Below are 10,485 nucleotides of genomic sequence, written 5' to 3'. Positions count from 1 at the left end.
ACTTTTCCTTTTGACAGACTGAGTGACGACATTCTTATGGGGAAAGCATCATGATAGGGTTTTTAATCAATAATGCAGGGAATGTCTGAGTACTCGACGCTTTATGGTCACAAATATAGGGGAAGTCTAAGTACCCGAGGCATTGTTTATTTAGGATAGTATCCATACCCATTCGTGAACTCTGAGTAGCTATATGAGAGGCTAGCCTTTATTATAGCCATAATGTGAGGCAAGCTCTTAGGTTGTTTCCATGGCTACCAAATTATGTGTGGTGTGGACGTAAAGAAAACGGCCCCCTTCATCCAAAATTTTTGCAAAACTGAAGGGCATAGACGTGAGTAACTTTATAACAAAACTTTTTCTATTGTTATGACCATAGAAATTGACTTAAGAAAAATTAGTTTGTACTTCATTTTTTGTCTCAAGCTGGAGGAGCAATTAAACCCCATTGTCGAAATTCGCATGCTTTGTGTGGGAGCTTATTTGCCTATAAATTATGAGTATTTGTACCATCTAGAACTTGCCCTATTAGTCTCTCAACGCTAAATTTTTATTTTATTTGGTTGGTAAAATGATCCTAGGCCATCTTTGTGACATTGAAAGCCCAGTTTAGAAAAAAAAAAAAGCCTACCATTACATAAGAGTTATCCTATCCATTTTAAGCCTTTGGACTTTTATTTGGCAAACACATTGAAAGTTGTGACCCTTCTATAATTCCTCTCTTTAATCATATCATTCTTGAACTGAAGAATACAAATTAAGGCTAAAAGTCTAAGTTAGGGGGTGGTTGAAATTGAAATAGGTTTTATTCGGCCATAAAGTCATTAGAAAGTGGCTACGAGCTTAAAAAAATAAAGCAAAATGATTAAAAAAAAAGAAAGGATCCAACAAATGAAAGAAATACATGAATTATGCACAAAAAATTGAGAGAAGTGAAAAAAAAATGGGTAAACCAAGAAAGGCTTCATAGGAACAATAGTGAAAGAAAAGAAGTGGCCCAATATCAAATGTGAGAAGAGTGTTATGTAGAAGTTCAAGGAAGGTTTAACCTTGTTTTCCTAAATCGATATCCTAACCTACCCTAAACCTATATTACTAGCTCAAAAAGTCCTTGGTAATTCCCAACAAAATATGGTCATTGTAGTGGCGATTGAAAATAAAGGCAAGCCTATGGCATGGTACTTGTTAGCTTTGAGAGTTCTTAGGATAGAAGGTGTTTTCACTTAAATTCCTTGTTACATGGAATACATGTGAAATTTTCTTATGATAAGGGATGGTACTGCTTGAGGACAAGCAACGTTTTAAGTTGGGGGTGTAGTTAGCGGTGATTTTACCAATTATTTGCACTCAAAATTCGTGCACACTACCATGTTGTTTTATAAGTAAATGAGACATCATCGTGATTGAATGTACTAATATACATATTTTGTAGGAATAAAGTTGGTGAGATGGAAAGATGTGGATTTGAGCTAAAAAAAAGATCAAATGGAAGAAAAGTAGTCCAGTTGAAGACTTGGAGCAGTCATCAACCTCAGTTATCGAGACTGTAGCCCATAGGCCGTAGTCAAGCTCAGTCAAGAGGGTCAATAGAACGTGATCATAGAAGCACCAATGTGGTCGCGTTAGCCATGATCGCTGAAAAACTAATGTGATCACGGCTAAGCGGGAATATTGTCTAGGGCAGTTTTGTAAATCAATTAGCCAAATCCCAATCCTTTTATAGTCTAAAACCCTTTTTTCTTTGGTTATTTGTTACTTGATAAGAAATTTTGAATTTGAAACAAGAACCTTAAATTGGGCAAGTTTTGTAACTAACTTTGGAGTCTTGAATATGCAATATTTGTAAAATATGAATGCTTTAAACATCCCGTGTGATGGTATATCTTTCTCTACTTTCTTCATGAGTTGCTAAATATTTTAGTCTTGGGATTATGTTGAACAAAGGTGTATTTTTGTATCGGTGTTGATGTGTTTACATGAGTTTTAGTTGTTGATTATGGATTCCACCATTGCTTGAGCTTAGTTGTTAGAATTTATAGGTGAAACCCCCAAATCTCCAAATCGGTTTGATGGGTGAAAACCTCAAACTCTAGAAAACCTTCATCATCCTTAAAAAAAGGATGAAAGTAAAGCTATGGGCACCCATAGCATTCTTAAAAAGGGACAATAGGTGGATAAGGCAACAGTGAAAAATTAAGTATCTGGTTTACTACCTTTTGTAATCTTAGAAATAAGTGTAAATTGAATATAAGTTAGGTCATGGGAATATGACTAGAAATAGGGATGCCCGATTCAGGTTTTAGGTGACTATGAACGACACACTTGCTAGGTTCTAATAAAATCCAATAGGTGAAATCTTTGAGGGTTTTTTGACAAAATAACCGCAAAGTCTTTTGACCTATCCTGTCTCTTTCTCAAAAGTGAGATTTTATGTTGATTTATCTCTAACCTACATACTTTTTACCTTTAGGTAGACATAATCCCTTGATTTTCCCCAAATTTTATTTTAAATCGAAAGAGTTATTGTGGATTGTATCGTGACTCAATATTGATACAACCTAATTCCGAATCAAACCCCCTAATGTACATTACATGTTTCTCTTTGCATTCATTTTGGGTATCCGTTTTAGTAACTAGAGCACCAATAGGTCTTGAAGTTTAAATTGCACTCCTTGTGGATTCGACCCCAACACGAGTTAGGATATTGATAATGAAAACCTTATCTCTCAAACTATGGGAGTGAGTTAAGCGTTATCATGATTGCATTATAGAGTTATCCCTATGGTTAATTTTCAGTTGAAACATCAACCTATAGATAAGGCTATATGGGAAGTCGAATTTGATATGAGTAGTTCTTATCCACAACTCTTCATTGATTTAGGTATTTCTTTGCCATAGTTTGATGATGAACTAGATTTTTTGTAGTGAATGATGTAATGACTTGAAATATGTGAATTATGTATTTTGTGTGATTTTTTTATTTTACCTCTCCCTATACTTGTATTGTGGTATTTTTATGGTGTGGGGATGATTGTCGCAGTTCCAGATGCATTTAGATGCCATTTATCTGATATTGTGGTTTTTGGTCACTTTGAGAGCCTTATTATGGACTTATCTGGTTATCTTTTGATTCGTATGATAGATGGATGAATATACTATGCCATTAGATCTAAAACGTTCATTATAGGGTAGTAACATGTTTAGTGTGGCTTTACCGCTTTTAAATATCATTTCAACCCTTATTTTTTTAAAATTCTAGTTTTGGGTTTTGGTGGTCAACTTTGTGAAAACAATGTCTTTTTTAAAATATGATATCTTGATTGAGTCTCGACTGTCGAATTTATTATGGTTTTCATAGTTCGTTTGTGTATATTAGATTTCGAATGAATCCTAAGGCCTTAGAAGAAACTTTGAAAGTTTCCAAAATTTCGAAAGTTACAACTATCATCTATGACTGCACCTCCTTGGAGGAGATCACACCTTATGAAGAAGAGGTAGGCTGATTGTACTAAGGGTGTGGTGATTCCCATATACTTTTCTAAGGTTAGGGTGTACAATAGCAAACCCGGGGTGCGCCATACCTGATGACCTAGAAGGGGTATAAGATGACCCATTAGGTTGTGAATTAGGCCCTTTTTTATCTTGCTTCTTGAGAGTTAAACCCTAAAATAGTATGGGATCTTAAAAGTGAATTTTATGGGTACTTGGGAAGCTAGATTAACATTCATTTCTCGATTCTCATTCCAGATTAAGCTAATTATTTACCTTTTCTTAGTTTAAATCTCTCAATTGATTGTTCAAGACCAAGAAACCTTAGGGCTTAATCTTAAACCAAAATTTCACTCTTTTTTACTTGAATAATGTCCCTAATACTATAATTACTTATTTTTCCTTGATGTCATCTTCAAAACATCTTTGATGGTTGATTTTAAAAAGGATTTCAAAGGTTTCTCCTTATAAAGAATAAATATGGTTTTACTTTGATTTGCACCTCATTTTAAAGTTGAATTGACTGGGCTTTTTAGCCTTAGATTCCTTAAAGTACAGGGAACTCATTTTTAAATAAAGCTACAATCTTACCCTTTTAAAAAAAATCTTTTTCAGGGGTCCATTTTAACCCCAAACCATAAATAGGCAATATGTATATCATTGGGTTTGATTTGATAAATAGATTATATATTTCTTGGTTTTATTTTATTATGGGATCATTCATGAGAAGTAAGGACGTGGTTGAAGTGTTTCAAACCCTTTTTCGGCCTTGAGGTAGGTTATGGCTTAACTCTTTCAGACTGAACTGGTAGAAAATATTATTACAAAATGCATGTTAAGGGGATGGGAACTAATCATTAATTTGGAAATCTGAATATACTAGATTGTGGTAAATTTATGTACAAAATGCATGTTACGAGGATGGGAACTAATAATGAATTTGTCTATCTTAATGTGTTGTGCTTGTGTGAGGGCCTATATATGATATAATAATTGGTTTGAGATATTTTGTGATATGTGTGACTGAGAGGGGTATAATATGATGTTGAAAGACAAAAATACATATGATAGTCGTAGTGTGTTGTTGAAATTCCTATGGTAGTACCATTACTGTATAGTGTTATATTCATAATTTATTGGCATATAAATCATGTGGAATTTCATGGATGATGGGAAGAATGAGTGGATATTGGATCATGTGGTAATTAATTAAATCATTGTGGATGCTTGTGGAAATACTCATTATGATTGTTGTGGGCATTTCATCCTCATATCATACGCATTCATAAAACACTAATACCATCATGGCAATATATTAAAAACACTAGCAACACCTTTTATAGAACGTTACCCGAGCGATGTGATGGGAAGGAGATACAATGATGCCTTATAAAACCCTCCCTGAGGGATGTGTTAGAGAGGAGATATAGACATATGGATTGTATATGGGTTGACAAACCATCATAAATGTACCACTTTGGGAGGCTTTCCTCTGTGGGTGTATATGGAGGCTGTGCGATGACCTCATACATTATCATCATCATCATCTTCTTCTTCTTATACATTACACTTACTTTATTGTGTTCATGTTGTGAGTAAATTGCCATATTGACTTGTCATTTCTTTATTTTCTCTATTTTCTGTGAATTGTACTTGACCACCTTGTATAAATATATTCTTCCTTGTTTCTAGGTGTATATGATATAATGTATATTTGTATTATACCTAATTGTGTCGTTGCAATAAATCTAATGTATATATGTTAAAACTATTAGTGCAAGTGGTGTGGGCTACAATTGTGGGATATTTTCTGATAACACGTTACATGCCCTTATTGTGTATATTCTGTTATCTATTTTCTACTTTTCTTGGTCGGTCTATGATACCTATCGAGTACATGGGGATCACACTCACTCCTATTGTACCTTTCTGGCACAAATTCAGGTTCCAGTTCGCCCCACATTACTTGAATTGGGCGATTATTGGTGCTTTCAAGTTAGTGGATGATTTTAAGGCATCCAAAAGTCTTCTATCCTCTTCTTTATCATCAGACTGTGTCTTTTCTAGTTTACAAAGACAAAGTTTTATCTATTGGATTTCTTATGTACTTTTTTTGGATTGGAGTTGTGCTAAATATGTTCTTATATTATTGACACCAGGATTTGGGGAATTAGGGTTTATTGATGGTTATGTTTCTTTCCACATTATTTATAATTATAGGGTTTGGCTTTATTTTAAAAGCCTTACCTTATAGTTATTTCTGTCTTTTTATTCATTGTGTTTCAGTTTGGGTTATAGGATTACTTGTCAAGGTTCGTCGCGATGAATGTCATCATGATCCTTGAGTTTGGGTTGTGATAATAGGCCCATAAACATAGAATGTATGATTTAATATAAGGGGGACATTACAGGATAACAACTGAAACAAATTTTATGAATTAGATTGTGATTTAGGTCAATAAGTGTCATGATGAGATATCAATTCATTCTTACTCTAGCATATTCTTTGGATTTCAGTAATTATGATAACCTATACAGGACTTGTCTGATAGAACCATGATCATGGGCATATTTATATGTCCAAACACTGCGATTTACCTATATTTGGGCTTGTTTTTAGAATAAAAATTGTGTTAATTATATTTAATTATGATCTAAATTGTTTTTCATGGCTAACCGATGTTATTAGAGATACAGGGTAAATTGCCCTTTGATTCGAAAAAAATTAGATACATATCATGAAGATGCAAAAGACCATGTTGATCAAAGTCAAAAACATGTGTAGATGCACGAGAGCAAGGATAAAAGAGAGGAGCTAACGAAATATGAGTATTAAGAGACGAAATGGAAAGAGATTCCACTGATGCAACGCTATCTCAATGCATTGCATCAACTGGTAAATGGTGTGCCTTAGTAAAAATTTCATTTGCAACTTCGAGTCTATCGATGCGATGTCAATGCGTCATGTCGATGCTTAAAATTGTGACACTTAGTCATATTTTTAGTAGCGAAATCCAGTGACACGATGTGATGTTGATGGGTCACGTCTATGGTGAAGAACTTGACTTAGTCTGATTTTAAAGAGAAACTCCAATATGTCAATGCGATGTTGATGCGACACGTTGGCTGGCTCAACGCGAATAGCAACATATTGAATCAAGGCTTCAGATCTGGTGAAATTTTCCCAAGTATAAAAGAAACATATGAGCACAATTTTAAAAAAATTTGGCAAGCATAGCTGCGGCGAAAAAGCATAGAATTCATTCTTTTAGGGTTTCATTAATTTTTTTGAACATCGTTACCTCAGTAGTAATTTTGGGTATGATTAATTACTTATTTTTGATGTTTAATTCATACATGAGTAGATAGATGCCCTTGTTCTAGGATTGAGGCCAAGAACATGATTACTCTTTGATATTTTATATAGTAGTTTCATTTTGGATTATCACCTAGGTTGTTCGTAATTTCTTGAGCATACAATTTTAATGCTTTGCCGCCATTAGAATAAATTTATATTTCTATGTGAATTTGGGTGGAGAATCGAAGATTAGATCGAGGAAATTAAGGAGCAAGTTTTTTACCCTTTTATAAAATAAGGGGTTTAAATTAGAATCTAGTATAGGGATAAACATAGAAGCCTTGTTTGGTTCAGTTGCAAAAAGAGTACGCAATGAATCTAGAAGAATTGTTGTATCCTTGTGGGAGTTGTAGCTGCAATATTCAATAGATATAAGATTTGAGGTTCGGAAACAAAAATCATTGACTAAACCTTGTGAACCAACAACCCGATAACCAATTAGACTACTATAAGAATGGAGATTTGTATGATTGCTCGAAAAGCCTCAACCCTGGAATTATCATCATTATTGTTTACAACCGTTGCTTGCCTTGCTATAGTCATAAAATTTTATTTTGAATTAGTTAATTTATATTTTTATTCTCATGTTCAAAATCATCTTAATACTTTACAACACTTAATACTCATTATCTAAAACAAAAATTTGGTTAAATCTTTAGTTTCTTAGTCCTCGTGGGAACGATATCTGATTGTCTAAATCACTATATTACTTGTACGATCACATGCACTTGCATATGTGTCTAAGTCACAATAAGTTTTTGGCGCCATTGCCGGGGACTAATATAATTAGTAAATTTCTTAATTTTTGGTTTTTGATATTAAGTTGAAGTCTTAACAACTTGATCTTAGCGGCTGAATTTTTGCAAGTTTAGTTGAATCTAGGACTGGCGAGAGACAAATAGTTGGAAGAGCCTTTTGCAGAACTAGAATGGATCTTTCAACAAAGGAGAAGAATGGCTGAACAAAGAAATGAACCAGTTGATCCAAATACCAGAAATATCCCACAACCGGTTACTCCAGTTGTTCCTGTTCAACCAGCTACTAGACCTGTTTGTGAGGTGGCAATCCTACTCACGAACCATGTGATGAGCAGTATTCTCAAGATCAAACCAGGAGATCTATTTGAATTGAAGTAAAATATGGGTAATTGCTGAATTCAGTGGGGCAATTTCATGGCCTTTCACACAAAGATCCACAGCATCACATACAGACCTTATTGGAAATAACCGATACATGCATTCCTGAAGAGGTGAGTTCTGATTATGTCATATTGACACACTTTTCTTTCTCCCTAATAGGGGAATCAAAAAGGTGGCTCATGTTGAACTACCACTCTCCATCACTATATGGAAGATCTAACTCGAAAATTCCTTATTTGATTCTTTCCATATGGGAAAACTATATGCTTGAGGAGCGAGATCTTGAGTTTCAAACAAAAAGAAGGAGAGAATCTCTAGCAAGCTTAGGAGAGATTTAAGGGTACGCTAAAAAATTACCCTCACATCATTAGTCAAACGATATTCTTGTGCATACTTTCATTAAGGTATTGGAGCCAAATACAAAGATTCTCTTGGATTCAAGAATAGGTGGATAGGCTATTGAGAAGACATATGAAGAATTATACACACTGCTGAATCAGATTTCACAAGGGAACCCTGACTGGCATACAGAATCTAGAAGTACTCCTAGAAAGGTTGTAGGGGTATTGGAATTAGATCATCTCACCGCATTACAGGCACAGATCACAGCCATGTAAAATCATATGATTACTCAACTTAATGCCATAAAGTTGGGTGTTACACAACCAACATCCATATCGAATGCAGTCCAACAGGTGAATTCTTGGTGTGAGGTTTGCAGAAGTGGTGAGCACACAATAGATGCATGTTTTATTAATCCAAATTCTGTCAACTATGTGGGAAATATGAATCGGCAGGGGCAAAACAATTTTGGTAACACATATAATCCCAACTGGAGGAACCATCCCAATTTCTCATGGGTGGGAATCAAACACAGAATGCAAATCAATACAAGGGACAAGTCCAACAAAATCAATAGCCGACTCATAACAATCAAGCTACTATTTCTCAAACTAGAAATATAGAGGAACTAATGAAGCAGTTTATGGCTTAACTAGCACAATTTGCAGCTAAAATTAATACTCAACTGGCATAGTTTGAGCTGAGTTGAAGATTCAAAAATTGCTTATGAGAAATCTAGAGTTCCAATTAGGTCAAATTGTAGTAGAACAAAATACAAAGCCTTAAGGATCATTACCTAGTGATACACAGGAAAATCCCAAGTAGTTAAACATGGTTACAACAAGGAGTAGGCTACAAACTAAGGAGACAGTTCAGGAGCAGGTTACTCCCACAATCAATGATGAGGGTGCTAAAGACCATGCAGAGAAAGAAGTCAAGGAAAGAGTGGCAAGTGAAGAAATTAATGTGGAGAAAAAGACTCTTCCCGTACCGTTTTCCACAAAGGCCAAGGAAGCATCAAGAGAAATCGAGTTACAAAGAGTTCTAAGATCCTATGAAGCAGGTTCAAGTGAATCTTTCTCTTGTTGACATTCTGTAGAGTGTGCCAAAATATATAAAACACTTGAAGTACATAGTTTCTATTAAAAACAGTTGACCAAATATGCTACAGTTCCACTTACTCAGGAATGCATGTCAAAGATTCAAAACAAATTGCCCAAAAAGCTTAAGGATCCAGGTAGTTTCACCTTACAAATGACCATTGGATAGACCATTAGTTCAAAGGGATTGTGTGACTTTGGATCTAGCATAAATCTTATGCCCATATCGTGGTACCGGATGATGGGTCTTGGGAGTCCCAAACCCACTACTATTATTTTGCAGTTGGCAGATCGATCACTTTCTAGGATGAATGGTATTATTGAAGATGTGTTGGTGCAAGTAGGATCTTTAATATTTTTGGTTGATTTTGTAATTCCTGACTTTGAGCCTGATATTTTAGTTCCATTTATTTTTGGATGACTTGTAACGCCCAGAAATCAGGTCCCGAGATGTCACACGGTGCTTAGGATCACAAGTGATCCCAAGCTAACCCTTCTACTGGCATAACTCATAAGCAACTGAACGAAAAGTATAAATCTATACAAATCTACAGAAAATAACTCTTTTCTAAATATGATAGACACAAAACTAAATTTACCAAATTACAACCAAAACTGAAACGGAATACATCAACTTCTACTGACTGTCTATGAAGCCTCTACTAGTACTGACTGTAGGTAGTCGGGTCATTATTCCCGACTAACCTAACTTAATACAACTAAATAAAGAAAATACAACAATTCTTGAACTTTATAACTAACTCAAGCCCTAGAATCAAAAGGACTCCTCACTTGCTGAGTGGATGCCGCGAACTGATTGGATCTGAAGATGTACACTATACCTTATACCTACATTCTGAAAAAATATAACCCATATCCGAATATATAGGTCAGTACCATTGAAATATGCTAAGCATATGGGGGTGCAATGCATATATAAAATAATATCTTAATATCTCCATAGTTTATAAAATTATACATGCTGATATAAATGACTCTCTTAGCTCGAATTTAAATCATCATAATCATAAGACAGTAAAATATATCAGGTGAAAAA

The 10,485-nt window shown here is 34.7% G+C and overlaps 1 non-coding gene across 1 annotated transcript; it reads right to left on the bottom strand.

The window, feature by feature from the left end:
- Positions 1-8,250: 8,250 nt before the first annotated feature.
- On the bottom strand, positions 8,251-8,356 carry LOC124895021. Its single transcript, XR_007051490.1, has one exon. It is a non-coding gene; the product is annotated as a small nucleolar RNA R71 (small nucleolar RNA).
- Positions 8,357-10,485: the final 2,129 nt, after the last annotated feature.

The sequence above is a fragment of the Capsicum annuum genome, unplaced genomic scaffold, assembly GCF_002878395.1.
Source record: "Capsicum annuum cultivar UCD-10X-F1 unplaced genomic scaffold, UCD10Xv1.1 ctg79229, whole genome shotgun sequence".
NCBI lineage: Eukaryota > Viridiplantae > Streptophyta > Magnoliopsida > Solanales > Solanaceae > Capsicum > Capsicum annuum.
This window is presented reverse-complemented; position numbering and strand designations above follow the sequence as displayed.